The sequence below is a fragment of the Chiloscyllium plagiosum genome, unplaced genomic scaffold (assembly GCF_037043375.1).
Source record: "Chiloscyllium plagiosum isolate Xiang-an unplaced genomic scaffold, Cpla_swu_hap1 HiC_scaffold_4, whole genome shotgun sequence".
Lineage (NCBI taxonomy): Eukaryota > Metazoa > Chordata > Chondrichthyes > Orectolobiformes > Hemiscylliidae > Chiloscyllium > Chiloscyllium plagiosum.
Genome location: NW_028270142.1, coordinates 41,262,038 through 41,279,105, shown reverse-complemented (window position 1 = coordinate 41,279,105; position 17,068 = coordinate 41,262,038). Strand labels below are relative to the sequence as shown.

Below are 17,068 nucleotides of genomic sequence, written 5' to 3'. Positions count from 1 at the left end.
CCACGCTGAGGCTGGGAGGTCTCGTCCACGCTGAGGACGGGAGTTGGAGTCCATACTGAGGCTGGGAGTTGGAGTCCACACCGCGGCTGGGAGTTGGTGTCCACGCTGAGGCTGGGTGTTGGAATCCACACTGAGGCTGGGAGTTGGAGTCCACGCTGAGGCTGGGAGTTGGAGTCCACGCTGAGGCTGGGAGTTGGAGTCCATGCTGAGGCTGGGAGTTCTAGTCAACGCTGAGGCTGGGAGTTGGTGTCCATGCTGAGGCTGGGAGTTGGGGTCCACGCTGAGGCTGGGAGTTGGAGTCCACGCTGCAGCTGGGAGTTGGAGTCCACACTGAGGCAAGGAGTTGGAGTCCACACTGAGGCTGGGAGTTTGAGTCCACACTGAGGCTGGGAGTTGGAGTCCATGCTTAGGCTGGGAGCTCTAGTCCACACTGAGGCTGGGAGTTGGAGTCTACGCTGAGGCTGTGAGGTCTCGTCCACGCTGAGGACGGGAGTTGGAGTCCATACTGAGGCTGGGATTTGGAGTCCACACCGCGGCGGGAAGTTGTTGTCCACGCTGAGGCTGGGTGTTGGAATCCAACTGAGACTGGGTGTTGGAATCCACACTGAGGCTGGGAGTTTGAGTCCACGCTGAGGCTGGGAGTTGGAGTCCATGCTGAGGCTGGGAGTTCTAGTCCACGCTGAGGCTGGGAGTTGGAGTCCATGCTGAGGCTGGAAGTTGGGGTCCACGCTGAGGCTGGGAGTTGGAGTCCACGCTGCAGCTGGGAGTTTGAGTCCACACTGAGGCAAGGAGTTTGAGTCCACACTGAGGCAAGGAGTTTGAGTCCACACTGAGGCCTGGAGTTGGAGTCCATGCTTAGGCTGGGAGCTCTAGTCCACACTGAGGCTGGGAGTTGGAGTCTACGCTGAGGCTGGGAGTTGGAGTCCACGCTGAGGCTGGGAGTTGGAGTCCACGCTGAGGCTGGGAGTTGGAGTCCACGCTGAGGCTGGGAGTTGGAGTCCATACTGAGGCTGGGAGGTATAGTCCACGCTGAGGCTGGGAGGTTGGAGTCCACGCTGAGGCTGGGAGTTGGAGTCCACGCTGAGGTAGGGAGTTGGAGTCCTTGCTTAGGCTGGCAGTTGGAGTCCACGTTGTGGCTGGGAGTTTGAGTCCACACTGAGGCTGGGAGTTTGAGTCCAGACTGAGGCTGGGAGTTGGAGTCGACACTGAGTCTGGGAGTTGGAGTCCACTCTGAGGCTGTGATTTGGAGTCCACGCTGAGGCTGGGATTTGGAGTCCACGCTGAGGCTGGGAGTTGGAGTCCATGCTGAGGCTGGGAGTTCTAATCCACGCTGAGGCTGGGAGTTGGAGTCCACACCGCGGCTGGGAGTTGGTGTCTACGCTGAGGCTGGGTGTTGGAATCCACACTGAGGCTGGGAGTTTGAGTCCACACTGAGGCTGGGAGTTGGAGTCCATGCTGAGGCCGGGAGTTGGAATCCACGTGAGGCCGGGGGTTCTAGTCCACGCTGAGGCCGGGAGTTCTAGTCCACGCTGAGGCTGGGAGTTGGAATCCACGCTGAGGCCGGGAGTTCTCGTCCACGCTGAGGCTGGGAGTTGGAGTCCACGCTGAGGCCGGGAGTTCTAGTCCACGCTGAGGCTGGGAGTTGGAGTCCACGCTGAGGCTGGGAGTTGGGGTCCACGCTGAGGCTGGGAGTTGGGGTCCACTCTGCGGCTGTGAGTAGGAGTCCATGCTGAGGCTGGAAGTTCTAGTCAATGCTGCGGCTGGGAGTTGGAGTCCACGCTGAGGCTGGGATTTGGAGTCCACGCTGAGGCTGGGAGTTGGAGTCCACGCTGAGGCTGGGAGTTGGAGTCCACGCTGAGGCTGGGAGTTGGAGTCCATACTGAGGCTGGGAGGTATAGTCCACGCTGAGGCTGGGAGGTTGGAGTCCACGCTGAGGCTGGGAGTTGGAGTCCACGCTGAGGTAGGGAGTTGGAGTCCACACTGAGGCTGGGAGTTGGAGTCCACACTGAGGCTGGGAGTTGGAGTCCATGCTGAGGCCGGGAGTTGGAATCCACGCTGAGGCTGGGAGTTGGAGTCCACGCTGAGGCTGGGAGTTGGAGTCCATGCTGAGGCTGGGAGTTGGAGTCCACGCTGAGGCTGGGAGTTAGAGTCCACACTGAGTTTGGGAGTTGGAGTCCACACTGAGGCTGGGAGTTGGAGTCCACACTGCGGCTGGGAATTGGAGTCCACACTGAGGCTGGGAGTTGGAGTCCACGCTGAGGCTGGGAGTTGGAGTCCATGCTGAGGCTGGGAGTTGGAGTCCACGCTGAGGCTGGGAGTTGGAGTCCACACTGAGTTTGGGAGTTGGGGTCCACGCTGAGGCTGGGAGGTCTCGTCCACGCTGAGGACGGGAGTTGGAGTCCATACTGAGGCTGGGAGTTGGAGTCCACACCGCGGCTGGGAGTTGGTGTCCACGCTGAGGCTGGGTGTTGGAATCCACACTGAGGCTGGGAGTTGGAGTCCACGCTGAGGCTGGGAGTTGGAGTCCACGCTGAGGCTGGGAGTTGGAGTCCATGCTGAGGCTGGGAGTTCTAGTCAACGCTGAGGCTGGGAGTTGGTGTCCATGCTGAGGCTGGGAGTTGGGGTCCACGCTGAGGCTGGGAGTTGGAGTCCACGCTGCAGCTGGGAGTTGGAGTCCACACTGAGGCAAGGAGTTGGAGTCCACACTGAGGCTGGGAGTTTGAGTCCACACTGAGGCTGGGAGTTGGAGTCCATGCTTAGGCTGGGAGCTCTAGTCCACACTGAGGCTGGGAGTTGGAGTCTACGCTGAGGCTGGGAGGTCTCGTCCACGCTGAGGACGGGAGTTGGAGTCCATACTGAGGCTGGGATTTGGAGTCCACACCGCGGCGGGAAGTTGTTGTCCACGCTGAGGCTGGGTGTTGGAATCCAACTGAGACTGGGTGTTGGAATCCACACTGAGGCTGGGAGTTGGAGTCCACGCTGAGGCTGGGAGTTGGAGTCCATGCTGAGGCTGGGAGTTCTAGTCCACGCTGAGGCTGGGAGTTGGAGTCCATGCTGAGGCTGGAAGTTGGGGTCCACGCTGAGGCTGGGAGTTGGAGTCCACGCTGCAGCTGGGAGTTTGAGTCCACACTGAGGCAAGGAGTTTGAGTCCACACTGAGGCAAGGAGTTTGAGTCCACACTGAGGCCTGGAGTTGGAGTCCATGCTTAGGCTGGGAGCTCTAGTCCACACTGAGGCTGGGAGTTGGAGTCTACGCTGAGGCTGGGAGTTGGAGTCCACGCTGAGGCTGGGAGTTGGAGTCCACGCTGAGGCTGGGAGTTGGAGTCCACGCTGAGGCTGGGAGTTGGAGTCCATACTGAGGCTGGGAGGTATAGTCCACGCTGAGGCTGGGAGGTTGGAGTCCACGCTGAGGCTGGGAGTTGGAGTCCACGCTGAGGTAGGGAGTTGGAGTCCTTGCTTAGGCTGGCAGTTGGAGTCCACGTTGTGGCTGGGAGTTTGAGTCCACACTGAGGCTGGGAGTTTGAGTCCAGACTGAGGCTGGGAGTTGGAGTCGACACTGAGTCTGGGAGTTGGAGTCCACTCTGAGGCTGTGATTTGGAGTCCACGCTGAGGCTGGGATTTGGAGTCCACGCTGAGGCTGGGAGTTGGAGTCCATGCTGAGGCTGGGAGTTCTAATCCACGCTGAGGCTGGGAGTTGGAGTCCACACCGCGGCTGGGAGTTGGTGTCTACGCTGAGGCTGGGTGTTGGAATCCACACTGAGGCTGGGAGTTTGAGTCCACACTGAGGCTGGGAGTTGGAGTCCATGCTGAGGCCGGGAGTTGGAATCCACGCTGAGGCCGGGGGTTCTAGTCCACGCTGAGGCCGGGAGTTCTAGTCCACGCTGAGGCTGGGAGTTGGAATCCACGCTGAGGCCGGGAGTTCTAGTCCACGCTGAGGCTGGGAGTTGGAGTCCACGCTGAGGCCGGGAGTTCTAGTCCACGCTGAGGCTGGGAGTTGGAGTCCACGCTGAGGCTGGGAGTTGGGGTCCACGCTGAGGCTGGGAGTTGGGGTCCACTCTGCGGCTGTGAGTAGGAGTCCATGCTGAGGCTGGAAGTTCTAGTCAATGCTGCGGCTGGGAGTTGGAGTCCACGCTGAGGCTGGGATTTGGAGTCCACGCTGAGGCTGGGAGTTGGAGTCCACGCTGAGGCTGGGAGTTGGAGTCCACGCTGAGGCTGGGAGTTGGAGTCCATACTGAGGCTGGGAGGTATAGTCCACGCTGAGGCTGGGAGGTTGGAGTCCACGCTGAGGCTGGGAGTTGGAGTCCACGCTGAGGTAGGGAGTTGGAGTCCTTGCTTAGGCTGGCAGTTGGAGTCCACGCTGAGGCTGGGAGGTTGGAGTCCACGCTGAGGCTGGGAGTTGGAGTCCACGCTGAGGTAGGGAGTTGGAGTCCTTGCTTAGGCTGGCAGTTGGAGTCCACGCTGTGGCTGGGAGTTTGAGTCCACACTGAGGCTGGGAGTTTGAGTCCAGACTGAGGCTGGGAGTTGGAGTCGACACTGAGTCTGGGAGTTGGAGTCCACTCTGAGGCTGTGATTTGGAGTCCACGCTGAGGCTGGGAGTTGGAGTCCATGCTGAGGCTGGGAGTTCTAATCCACGCTGAGGCTGGGAGTTGGAGTCCACACCGCGGCTGGGAGTTGGTGTCCACGCTGAGGCTGGGTGTTGGAATCCACACTGAGGCTGGGAGTTTGAGTCCACACTGAGGCTGGGAGTTGGAGTCCATGCTGAGGCCGGGAGTTGGAATCCACTCTGAGGCCGGGGGTTCTAGTCCACGCTGAGGCCGGGAGTTCTAGTCCACGCTGAGGCTGGGAGTTGGAATCCACGCTGAGGCCGGGAGTTCTAGTCCACGCTGAGGCTGGGAGTTGGAGTCCACGCTGAGGCCGGGAGTTCTAGTCCACGCTGAGGCTGGGAGTTGGAGTCCACGCTGAGGCTGGGAGTTGGAGTCCACGCTGAGGCTGGGAGTTGGAGTCCACGCTGAGGCTGGGAGTTTTGTCCACGCTGAGGCTGGGAGTTCTAGTCCACGCTGAGGCTGGGAGTTTGAGTCCACACTGAGGTTGGGAGTTGGAGTCCACGTTGAGGCTAGGAGTTGGAGTCCAAGCTGAGACTGGGAGTTGGATTCCATACTGAGGCCAGGAGTTCTAGTCCACGCTGAGGACGGGAGTTGGAGACCATACTGAGGCTGGGAGTTGGTGTCCACGCTGAGGCTGGGTGTTGGAATCCACACTGAGGCTGGGAGTTTGAGTCCACACTGAGGCTGGGAGTTTGAGTCCACGCTGAGGCTGGGAGTTGGAGTCCATGCTGAGGCCGGGAGTTGGAATCCACGCTGAGGCCGGGAGTTCTAGTCCACGCTGAGGCTGGGAGTTTGAGTCCACACTGAGGCTGGGAGTTGGAGTCCACACTGAGGCTGGGAGTTGGAGTCCATGCTGAGGCCGGGAGTTGGAATCCACGCTGAGGACGGGAGTTCTAGTCCACGCTGTGGCAGGGAGTTGGAGTCCATGCTGAGGCTGGGAGTTGGAGTCCACGCTGAGGCTGGGAGTTAGAGTCCACACTGAGTTTGGGAGTTGGAGTCCACACTGAGGCTGGGAGTTGGAGTCCACACTGCGGCTGGGAATTGGAGTCCACACTGAGGCTGGGAGTTGGAGTCCACGCTGAGGCTGGGAGTTGGAGTCCACGCTGAGGCTGGGAGTTGGAGTCCACGCTGAGGCTGGGATTTGGAGTCCACGCTGAGGCTGGGAGTTGGAGTCCATGCTGAGGCTGGGAGTTCTAATCCACGCTGAGGCTGGGATTTGGAGTCCACACCGCGGCTGGGAGTTGGTGTCCACGCTGAGGCTGGGTGTTGGAATCCACACTGAGGCTGGGAGTTTGAGTCCACACTGAGGCTGGGAGTTGGAGTCCATGCTGAGGCCGGGAGTTGGAATCCACTCTGAGGCCGGGGGTTCTAGTCCACGCTGAGGCCGGGAGTTCTAGTCCACGCTGAGGCTGGGAGTTGGAATCCACGCTGAGGCCGGGAGTTCTAGTCCACGCTGAGGCTGGGAGTTGGAGTCCACGCTGAGGCCGGGAGTTCTAGTCCACGCTGAGGCTGGGAGTTGGAGTCCACGCTGAGGCTGGGAGTTGGAGTCCACGCTGAGGCTGGGAGTTGGAGTCCACACTGAGGCTGGGAGTTGGAGTCCACGCTGAGGCTGGGAGTTGGAGTCCATGCTGAGGCTGGGAGTTGGAGTCCACGCTGAGGCTGGGAGGTCTCGTCCACGCTGAGGACGGGAGTTGGAGTCCATACTGAGGCTGGGAGTTGGAGTCCACTCCGCGGCGGGAAGTTGTTGTCCACGCTGAGGCTGGGTGTTGGAATCCAACTGAGACTGGGTGTTGGAATCCACACTGAGGCTGGGAGTTTGAGTCCACGCTGAGGCTGGGAGTTGGAGTCCATGCTGAGGCTGGGAGTTCTAGTCCACGCTGAGGCTGGGAGTTGGAGTCCACGCTGAGGCCGGGAGTTCTAGTCCACGCTGAGGCTGGGAGTTGGAGTCCACGCTGAGGCTGGGAGTTGGGGTCCACGCTGAGGCTGGGAGTTGGGGTCCACTCTGCGGCTGGGAGTAGGAGTCCATGCTGAGGCTGGAAGTTCTAGTCAATGCTGCGGCTGGGAGTTGGAGTCCACGCTGAGGCTGGGATTTGGAGTCCACGCTGAGGCTGGGAGTTGGAGTCCACGCTGAGGCTGGGAGTTGGAGTCCACGCTGAGGCTGGGAGTTGGAGTCCATACTGAGGCTGGGAGGTATAGTCCACGCTGAGGCTGGGAGGTTGGAGTCCACGCTGAGGCTGGGAGTTGGAGTCCACGCTGAGGTAGGGAGTTGGAGTCCTTGCTTAGGCTGGCAGTTGGAGTCCACGCTGAGGCTGGGAGGTTGGAGTCCACGCTGAGGCTGGGAGTTGGAGTCCACGCTGAGGTAGGGAGTTGGAGTCCTTGCTTAGGCTGGCAGTTGGAGTCCACATTGTGGCTGGGAGTTTGAGTCCACACTGAGGCTGGGAGTTTGAGTCCAGACTGAGGCTGGGAGTTGGAGTCGACACTGAGTCTGGGAGTTGGAGTCCACTTTGAGGCTGTGATTTGGAGTCCACGCTGAGGCTGGGATTTGGAGTCCACGCTGAGGCTGGGAGTTGGAGTCCATGCTGAGGCTGGGAGTTCTAATCCACGCTGAGGCTGGGAGTTGGAGTCCACACCGCGGCTGGGAGTTGGTGTCCACGCTGAGGCTGGGTGTTGGAATCCACACTGAGGCTGGGAGTTTGAGTCCACACTGAGGCTGGGAGTTGGAGTCCATGCTGAGGCCGGGAGTTGGAATCCACTCTGAGGCCGGGGGTTCTAGTCCACGCTGAGGCCGGGAGTTCTAGTCCACGCTGAGGCTGGGAGTTGGAATCCACGCTGAGGCCGGGAGTTCTAGTCCACGCTGAGGCTGGGAGTTGGAGTCCACGCTGAGGCCGGGAGTTCTAGTCCACGCTGAGGCTGGGAGTTGGAGTCCACGCTGAGGCTGGGAGTTGGAGTCCACGCTGAGGCTGGGAGTTAGAGTCCACGCTGAGGCTGGGAGTTTTGTCCACGCTGAGGCTGGGAGTTCTAGTCCACGCTGAGGCTGGGAGTTTGAGTCCACACTGAGGTTGGGAGTTGGAGTCCACGTTGAGGCTAGGAGTTGGAGTCCAAGCTGAGACTGGGAGTTGGATTCCATACTGAGGCCAGGAGTTCTAGTCCACGCTGAGGACGGGAGTTGGAGACCATACTGAGGCTGGGAGTTGGTGTCCACGCTGAGGCTGGGTGTTGGAATCCACACTGAGGCTGGGAGTTTGAGTCCACACTGAGGCTGGGAGTTTGAGTCCACGCTGAGGCTGGGAGTTGGAGTCCATGCTGAGGCCGGGAGTTGGAATCCACGCTGAGGCCGGGAGTTCTAGTCCACGCTGAGGCTGGGAGTTTGAGTCCACACTGAGGCTGGGAGTTGGAGTCCACACTGAGGCTGGGAGTTGGAGTCCATGCTGAGGCCGGGAGTTGGAATCCACGCTGAGGACGGGAGTTCTAGTCCACGCTGTGGCAGGGAGTTGGAGTCCATGCTGAGGCTGGGAGTTGGAGTCCACGCTGAGGCTGGGAGTTAGAGTCCACACTGAGTTTGGGAGTTGGAGTCCACACTGAGGCTGGGAGTTGGAGTCCACACTGCGGCTGGGAATTGGAGTCCACACTGAGGCTGGGAGTTGGAGTCCACGCTGAGGCTGGGAGTTGGAGTCCACGCTGAGGCTGGGAGTTGGAGTCCATGCTGAGGCTGGGAGTTGGAGTCCACGCTGAGGCTGGGAGTTGGAGTCCACGCTGAGGCTGGGAGTTGGAGTCCATGCTGAGGCTGGGAGTTCTAATCCACGCTGAGGCTGGGATTTGGAGTCCACACCGCGGCTGGGAGTTGGTGTCCACGCTGAGGCTGGGTGTTGGAATCCACACTGAGGCTGGGAGTTTGAGTCCACACTGAGGCTGGGAGTTGGAGTCCATGCTGAGGCCGGGAGTTGGAATCCACTCTGAGGCCGGGGGTTCTAGTCCACGCTGAGGCCGGGAGTTCTAGTCCACGCTGAGGCTGGGAGTTGGAATCCACGCTGAGGCCGGGAGTTCTAGTCCACGCTGAGGCTGGGAGTTGGAGTCCACGCTGAGGCCGGGAGTTCTAGTCCACGCTGAGTCTGGGAGTTGGAGTCCACGCTGAGGCTGGGAGTTGGAGTCCACGCTGAGGCTGGGAAATGGAGTCCACACTGAGGCTGGGAGTTGGAGTCCACGCTGAGGCTGGGAGTTGGAGTCCATGCTGAGGCTGGGAGTTGGAGTCCACGCTGAGGCTGGGAGGTCTCGTCCACGCTGAGGACGGGAGTTGGAGTCCATACTGAGGCTGGGAGTTGGAGTCCACTCCGCGGCGGGAAGTTGTTGTCCACGCTGAGGCTGCGTGTTGGAATCCAACTGAGACTGGGTGTTGGAATCCACACTGAGGCTGGGAGTTTGAGTCCACGCTGAGGCTGGGAGTTGGAGTCCATGCTGAGGCTGGGAGTTCTAGTCCACGCTGAGGCTGGGAGTTGGAGTCCATGCTGAGGCTGGGAGTTGGGGTCCACGCTGAGGCTGGGAGTTGGAGTCCACGCTGCAGCTGGGAGTTTGAGTCCACACTGAGGCAAGGAGTTTGAGTCCACACTGAGGCAAGGAGTTTGAGTCCACACTGAGGCCTGGAGTTGGAGTCCATGCTTAGGCTGGGAGCTCTAGTCCACACTGAGGCTGGGAGTTGGAGTCTACGCTGAGGCTGGGAGTTGGAGTCCACGCTGAGGCTGGGAGTTGGAGTCCACGCTGAGGCTGGGAGTTGGAGTCCACGCTGAGGCTGGGAGTTGGAGTCCATGCTGAGGCTGGGAGTTGGAGTCCACGCTGAGGCTGGGAGTTGGAGTCCACACTGAGTTTGGGAGTTGGAGTCCACACTGAGGCTGGGAGTTGGAGTCCACACTGAGGCTGGGAATTGGAGTCCACACTGAGGCTGGGAGTTGGAGTCCACGCTGAGGCTGGGAGTTGGAGTCCACACTGAGTTTGGGAGTTGGAGTCCACGCTGAGGCTGGGAGGTCTCGTCCACGCTGAGGACGGGAGTTGGCGTCCATACTGAGGCTGGGAGTTGGAGTCCACACCGCGGCTGGGAGTTGGTGTCCACGCTGAGGCTGGGTGTTGGAATCCACACTGAGGCTGGGAGTTTGAGTCCACACTGAGGCTGGGAGTTGGAGTCCATGCTGAGGCCGGGAGTTGGAATCCACGCTGAGGCCGGGGGTTCTAGTCCACGCTGAGGCCGGGAGTTCTAGTCCACGCTGAGGCTGGGAGTTGGAATCCACGCTGAGGCCGGGAGTTCTAGTCCACGCTGAGGCTGGGAGTTGGAGTCCACGCTGAGGCCGGGAGTTCTAGTCCACGCTGAGGCTGGGAGTTGGTGTCCACGCTGAGGCTGGGAGTTGGGGTCCACGCTGAGGCTGGGAGTTGGGGTCCACTCTGCGGCTGGGAGTAGGAGTCCACGCTGAGGCTGGGAGTAGGAGTCCACGCTGAGGCTGGAAGTTCTAGTCAATGCTGCGGCTGTGAGTTGGAGTCCACGCTGAGGCTGGGAGTTGGAGTCCACGCTGAGGCTGGGAGTTGGAGTCCATGCTGAGTCCGGGAGTTGGAATCCACTCTGAGGCCGGGGGTTCTAGTCCACGCTGAGGCCGGGAGTTCTAGTCCACGCTGAGGCTGGGAGTTGGAATCCACGCTGAGGCCGGGAGTTCTAGTCCACGCTGAGGCTGGGAGTTGGAGTCCACGCTGAGGCCGGGAGTTCTAGTCCACGCTGAGGCTGGGAGTTGGAGTCCACGCTGAGGCTGGGAGTTGGAGTCCACGCTGAGGCTGGGAGTTGGAGTCCACACTGAGGCTGGGAGTTGGAGTCCACGCTGAGGCTGGGAGTTGGAGTCCATGCTGAGGCTGGGAGTTGGAGTCCACGCTGAGGCTGGGAGGTCTCGTCCACGCTGAGGACGGGAGTTGGAGTCCATACTGAGGCTGGGAGTTGGAGTCCACACCGCGGCTGGGAGTTGGTGTCCACGCTGAGGCTGGGTGTTGGAATCCACACTGAGGCTGGGAGTTGGAGTCCACGCTGAGGCTGGGAGTTGGAGTCCACGCTGAGGCTGGGAGTTGGAGTCCATGCTGAGGCTGGGAGTTCTAGTCAACGCTGAGGCTGGGAGTTGGGGTCCACGCTGAGGCTGGGAGTTGGAGTCCACGCTGCAGCTGGGAGTTGGAGTCCACACTGAGGCAAGGAGTTGGAGTCCACACTGAGGCTGGGAGTTTGAGTCCACACTGAGGCTGGGAGTTGGAGTCCATGCTTAGGCTGGGAGCTCTAGTCCACGCTGAGGCTGGGAGTTGGAGTCCATACTGAGGCTGGGAGGTATAGTCCACGCTGAGGCTGGGAGGTTGGAGTCCACGCTGAGGCTGGGAGTTGGAGTCCACGCTGAGGTAGGGAGTTGGAGTCCTTGCTTAGGCTGGCAGTTGGAGTCCACGCTGAGGCTGGGAGTTGGAGTCCACGCTGAGGCTGGGAGTTGGAGTCCACGCTGAGGCTGGGAGTTGGAGTCCACGCTGAGGCTGGGAGTTTTGTCCACGCTGAGGCTGGGAGTTCTAGTCCACGCTGAGGCTGGGAGTTTGAGTCCACACTGAGGTTGGGAGTTGGAGTCCACGTTGAGGCTAGGAGTTGGAGTCCAAGCTGAGACTGGGAGTTGGATTCCATACTGAGGCCAGGAGTTCTAGTCCACGCTGAGGACGGGAGTTGGAGACCATACTGAGGCTGGGAGTTGGAGTCCACACCGCGGCTGGGAGTTGGTGTCCACGCTGAGGCTGGGTGTTGGAATCCACACTGAGGCTGGGAGTTTGAGTCCACACTGAGGCTGGGAGTTGGAGTCCACACTGAGGCTGGGAGTTGGAGTCCATGCTGAGGCCGGGAGTTGGAATCCACGCTGAGGACGGGAGTTCTAGTCCACGCTGTGGCTGGGAGTTGGAGTCCATGCTGAGGCTGGGAGTTGGAGTCCACGCTGAGGCTGGGAGTTAGAGTCCACACTGAGTTTGGGAGTTGGAGTCCACACTGAGGCTGGGAGTTGGAGTCCACACTGCGGCTGGGAATTGGAGTCCACACTGAGGCTGGGAGTTGGAGTCCACGCTGAGGCTGGGAGTTGGAGTCCATGCTGAGGCTGGGAGTTGGAGTCCACGCTGAGGCTGGGAGTTGGAGTCCACACTGAGTTTGGGAGTTGGAGTCCACGCTGAGGCTGGGTGGTCTCGTCCACGCTGAGGACGGGAGTTGGAGTCCATACTGAGGCTGGGAGTTGGAGTCCACACCGCGGCTGGGAGTTGGTGTCCACGCTGAGGCTGGGTGTTGGAATCCACACTGAGGCTGGGAGTTGGAGTCCACGCTGAGGCTGGGAGTTGGAGTCCACGCTGAGGCTGGGAGTTGGAGTCCATGCTGAGGCTGGGAGTTCTAGTCAACGCTGAGGCCGGGAGTTGGTGTCCATGCTGAGGCTGGGAGTTGGGGTCCACGCTGAGGCTGGGAGTTGGAGTCCACACTGCAGCTGGGAGTTGGAGTCCACACTGAGGCAAGGAGTTGGAGTCCACACTGAGGCTGGGAGTTTGAGTCCACACTGAGGCTGGCAGTTGGAGTCCATGCTGAGGCTGGGAGTTGGAGTCTACGCTGAGGCTGGGAGGTCTCGTCCACACTGAGGCAAGGAGTTGGAGTCCACACTGAGGCTGGCAGTTGGAGTCCACACTGAGGCTGGCAGTTGGAGTCCATGCTGAGGACGGGAGTTGGAGTCCATACTGAGGCTGGGAGTTGGAGTCCACACCGCGGCGGGAAGTTGTTGTCCACGCTGAGGCTGGGTGTTGGAATCCAACTGAGACTGGGTGTTGGAATCCACACTGAGGCTGGGAGTTTGAGTCCACGCTGAGGCTGGGAGTTGGAGTCCATGCTGAGGCTGGGAGTTCTAGTCCACCCTGAGGCTGGGAGTTGGAGTCCATGCTGAGGCTGAAAGTTGGGGTCCACGCTGAGGCTGGGAGTTGGAGTCCACGCTGCAGCTGGGAGTTTGAGTCCACACTGAGGCAAGGAGTTTGAGTCCACACTGAGGCAAGGAGTTTGAGTCCACACTGAGGCCTGGAGTTGGAGTCCATGCTTAGGCTGGGAGCTCTAGTCCACACTGAGATTAGATTACTTACAGTGTGGAAACAGGCCCTTCGGCCCAACAAGTCCACACCAACCCGCCGAAGCGCAACCCACCCATACCCCTACATTTACCCCTTACATAACACTACGGGCAATTTAGCATGGCCAATTCACCTGACCTGCACATCTTTGGACTGTGGGAGGAAACCGGAGCACCCGGAGGAAACCCACGCAGACACGGGGAGAATGTGCAAACTCCACACAGTCAGTCGCCTGAGGCTGGTATTGAACCCGGGTCTCTGGCGCTGTGAGGCAGCAGTGCTAACCACTGTGCCACCGTGCCGCCCACGGTGAGGCTGGGAGTTGGAGTCTACGCTGAGGCTGGGAGTTGGAGTCCACGCTGAGGCTGGGAGTTGGAGTCCACGCTGAGGCTGGGAGTTGGAGTCCACGCTGAGGCTGGGAGTTGGAGTCCATACTGAGGCTGGGAGTTGGAGTCCATACTGAGGCTGGGAGGTATAGTCCACGCTGAGGCTGGGAGGTTGGAGTCCACGCTGAGGCTGGGAGTTGGAGTCCACGCTGAGGTAGGGAGTTGGAGTCCTTGCTTAGGCTGGCAGTTGGAGTCCACGTTGTGGCTGGGAGTTTGAGTCCACACTGAGGCTGGGAGTTTGAGTCCAGACTGAGGCTGGGAGTTGGAGTCGACACTGAGTCTGGGAGTTGGAGTCCACTCTGAGGCTGTGATTTGGAGTCCACGCTGAGGCTGGGATTTGGAGTCCACGCTGAGGCTGGGAGTTGGAGTCCATGCTGAGGCTGGGAGTTCTAATCCACGCTGAGGCTGGGAGTTGGAGTCCACACCGCGGCTGGGAGTTGGTGTCTACGCTGAGGCTGGGTGTTGGAATCCACACTGAGGCTGGGAGTTTGAGTCCACACTGAGGCTGGGAGTTGGAGTCCATGCTGAGGCTGGGAGTTGGAGTCCATGCTGAGGCCGGGAGTTGGAATCCACGCTGAGGCCGGGGGTTCTAGTCCACGCTGAGGCCGGGAGTTCTAGTCCACGCTGAGGCTGGGAGTTGGAATCCACGCTGAGGCTGGGAGTTCTAGTCCACGCTGAGGCTGGGAGTTGGAGTCCACGCTGAGGCCGGGAGTTCTAGTCCACGCTGAGGCTGGGAGTTGGAGTCCACGCTGAGGCTGGGAGTTGGGGTCCACGCTGAGGCTGGGAGTTGGGGTCCACTCTGTGGCTGGGAGTAGGAGTCCATGCTGAGGCTGGAAGTTCTAGTCAATGCTGCGGCTGTGAGTTGGAGTCCACGCTGAGGCTGGGAGTTGGAGTCCACGCTGAGGCTGGGAGTTGGAGTCCACGCTGAGGCTGGGAGTTGGAGTCCACGCTGAGGCTGGGAGTTGGAGTCCATACTGAGGCTGGGAGGTATAGTCCACGCTGAGGCTGGGAGGTTGGAGTCCACGCTGAGGCTGGGAGTTGGAGTCCACGCTGAGGTAGGGAGTTGGAGTCCTTGCTTAGGCTGGCAGTTGGAGTCCACGCTGAGGCTGGGAGGTTGGAGTCCACGCTGAGGCTGGGAGTTGGAGTCCACGCTGAGGTAGGGAGTTGGAGTCCTTGCTTAGGCTGGCAGTTGGAGTCCACGTTGTGGCTGGGAGTTTGAGTCCACACTGAGGCTGGGAGTTTGAGTCCAGACTGAGGCTGGGAGTTGGAGTCGACACTGAGTCTGGGAATTGGAGTCCACTCTGAGGCTGTGATTTGGAGTCCACGCTGAGGCTGGGATTTGGAGTCCACGCTGAGGCTGGGAGTTGGAGTCCATGCTGAGGCTGGGAGTTCTAATCCACGCTGAGGCTGGGAGTTGGAGTCCACACCGCGGCTGGGAGTTGGTGTCCACGCTGAGGCTGGGTGTTGGAATCCACACTGAGGCTGGGAGTTTGAGTCCACACTGAGGCTGGGAGTTGGAGTCCATGCTGAGGCCGGGAGTTGGAATCCACTCTGAGGCCGGGGGTTCTAGTCCACGCTGAGGCCGGGAGTTCTAGTCCACGCTGAGGCTGGGAGTTGGAATCCACGCTGAGGCCGGGAGTTCTAGTCCACGCTGAGGCTGGGAGTTGGAGTCCACGCTGAGGCCGGGAGTTCTAGTCCACGCTGAGGCTGGGAGTTGGAGTCCACGCTGAGGCTGGGAGTTGGAGTCCACGCTGAGGCTGGGAGTTGGAGTCCACGCTGAGGCTGGGAGTTTTGTCCACGCTGAAGCTGGGAGTTCTAGTCCACGCTGAGGCTGGGAGTTTGAGTCCACACTGAGGTTGGGAGTTGGAGTCCACGTTGAGGCTAGGAGTTGGAGTCCAAGCTGAGACTGGGAGTTGGATTCCATACTGAGGCCAGGAGTTCTAGTCCACGCTGAGGACGGGAGTTGGAGACCATACTGAGGCTGGGAGTTGGTGTCCACGCTGAGGCTGGGTGTTGGAATCCACACTGAGGCTGGGAGTTTGAGTCCACACTGAGGCTGGGAGTTGGAGTCCATGCTGAGGCCGGGAGTTGGAATCCACGCTGAGGCCGGGAGTTCTAGTCCACGCTGAGGCTGGGAGTTTGAGTCCACACTGAGGCTGGGAGTTTGAGTCCACACTGAGGCTGGGAGTTGGAATCCAACTGAGACTGGGTGTTGGAATCCACACTGAGGCTGGGAGTTTGAGTCCATGCTGAGGCTGGGAGTTGGAGTCCATGCTGAGGCTGGGAGTTCTAGTCCACGCTGAGGCTGGGAGTTGGAGTCCATGCTGAGGCTGGAAGTTGGGGTCCACGCTGAGGCTGGGAGTTGGAGTCCACGCTGCAGCTGGGAATTTGAGTCCACACTGAGGCAAGGAGTTTGAGTCCACACTGAGGCAAGGAGTTTGAGTCCACACTGAGGCCTGGAGTTGGAGTCCATGCTTAGGCTGGGAGCTCTAGTCCACACTGAGGCTGGGAGTTGGAGTCTACGCTGAGGCTGGGAGTTGGAGTCCACGCTGAGGCTGGGAGTTGGAGTCCACGCTGAGGCTGGGAGTTGGAGTCCACGCTGAGGCTGGGAGTTGGAGTCCACGCTGAGGCTGGGAGTTGGAGTCCACGCTGAGGCTGGGAGTTGGAGTCCACACTGAGTTTGGGAGTTGGAGTCCACGCTGAGGCTGGGAGTTGGAGTCCACGCTGAGGCTGGGAGTTGGAGTCCATGCTGAGGCTGGGAGTTGGAGTCCACGCTGAGGCTGGGAGTTGGAGTCCACGCTGAGTTTGGGAGTTGGAGTCCACGCTGAGGCTGGGAGGTCTCGTCCACGCTGAGGACGGGAGTTGGCGTCCATACTGAGGCTGGGAGTTGGAGTCCACACCGCGGCTGGGAGTTGGTGTCCACGCTGAGGCTGGGTGTTGGAATCCACACTGAGGCTGGGAGTTTGAGTCTACACTGAGGCTGGGAGTTGGAGTCCATGCTGAGGCCGGGAGTTGGAATCCACGCTGAGGCCGGGGGTTCTAGTCCACGCTGAGGCCGGGAGGTCTAGTCCACACTGAGGCTGGGAGTTGGAATCCACGCTGAGGCCGGGAGTTCTAGTCCACGCTGAGGCTGGGAGTTGGAGTCCACGCTGAGGCCGGGAGTTCTAGTCCACGCTGAGGCCGGGAGTTCTAGTCCACGCTGAGGCTGGGAGTTGGAGTCCACGCTGAGGCTGGGAGTTGGGGTCCACGCTGAGGCTGGGAGTTGGGGTCCACTCTGCGGCTGGGAGTAGGAGTCCATGCTGAGGCTGGAAGTTCTAGTCAATGCTGCGGCTGTGAGTTGGAGTCCACGCTGAGGCTGGGAGTTGGAGTCCACGCTGAGGCTGGGAGTTGGAGTCCACGCTGTGGCTGGGAGTTGGAGTCCACGCTGAGGTAGGGAGTTGGAGTCCTTGCTTAGGCTGGCAGTTGGAGTCCACGTTGTGGCTGGGAGTTTGAATCCACACTGAGGCTGGGAGTTTGAGTCCAGACTGAGGCTGGGAGTTGGAGTCGACACTGAGTCTGGGAGTTGGAGTCCACTCTGAGGCTGTGATTTGGAGTCCACGCTGAGGCTGGGATTTGGAGTCCACGCTGAGGCTGGGAGTTGGAGTCCATGCTGAGGCTGGGAGTTCTAATCCACGCTGAGGCTGGGAGTTGGAGTCCACACCGCGGCTGGGAGTTGGTGTCCACGCTGAGGCTGGGTGTTGGAATCCACACTGAGGCTGGGAGTTTGAGTCCACACTGAGGCTGGGAGTTGGAGCCCATGCTGAGGCCGGGAGTTGGAATCCACGCTGAGGCCGGGGGTTCTAGTCCACGCTGAGGCCGGGAGTTCTAGTCCACGCTGAGGCTGGGAGTTGGAATCCACGCTGAGGCCGGGAGTTCTAGTCCACGCTGAGGCTGGGAGTTGGAGTCC

At 60.4% G+C, this 17,068-nt stretch overlaps 2 pseudogenes; both read right to left on the bottom strand.

Annotated features, from left to right (window-relative positions):
* Nucleotides 1-450: 450 nt before the first annotated feature.
* Nucleotides 451-10,704, bottom strand: LOC148150120 (uncharacterized; annotated as a pseudogene).
* A 177-nt stretch (nucleotides 10,705-10,881) lies between these two features.
* Nucleotides 10,882-15,995, bottom strand: LOC148150119 (uncharacterized; annotated as a pseudogene).
* Between the last annotated feature and the right edge of the window lie 1,073 nt (nucleotides 15,996-17,068).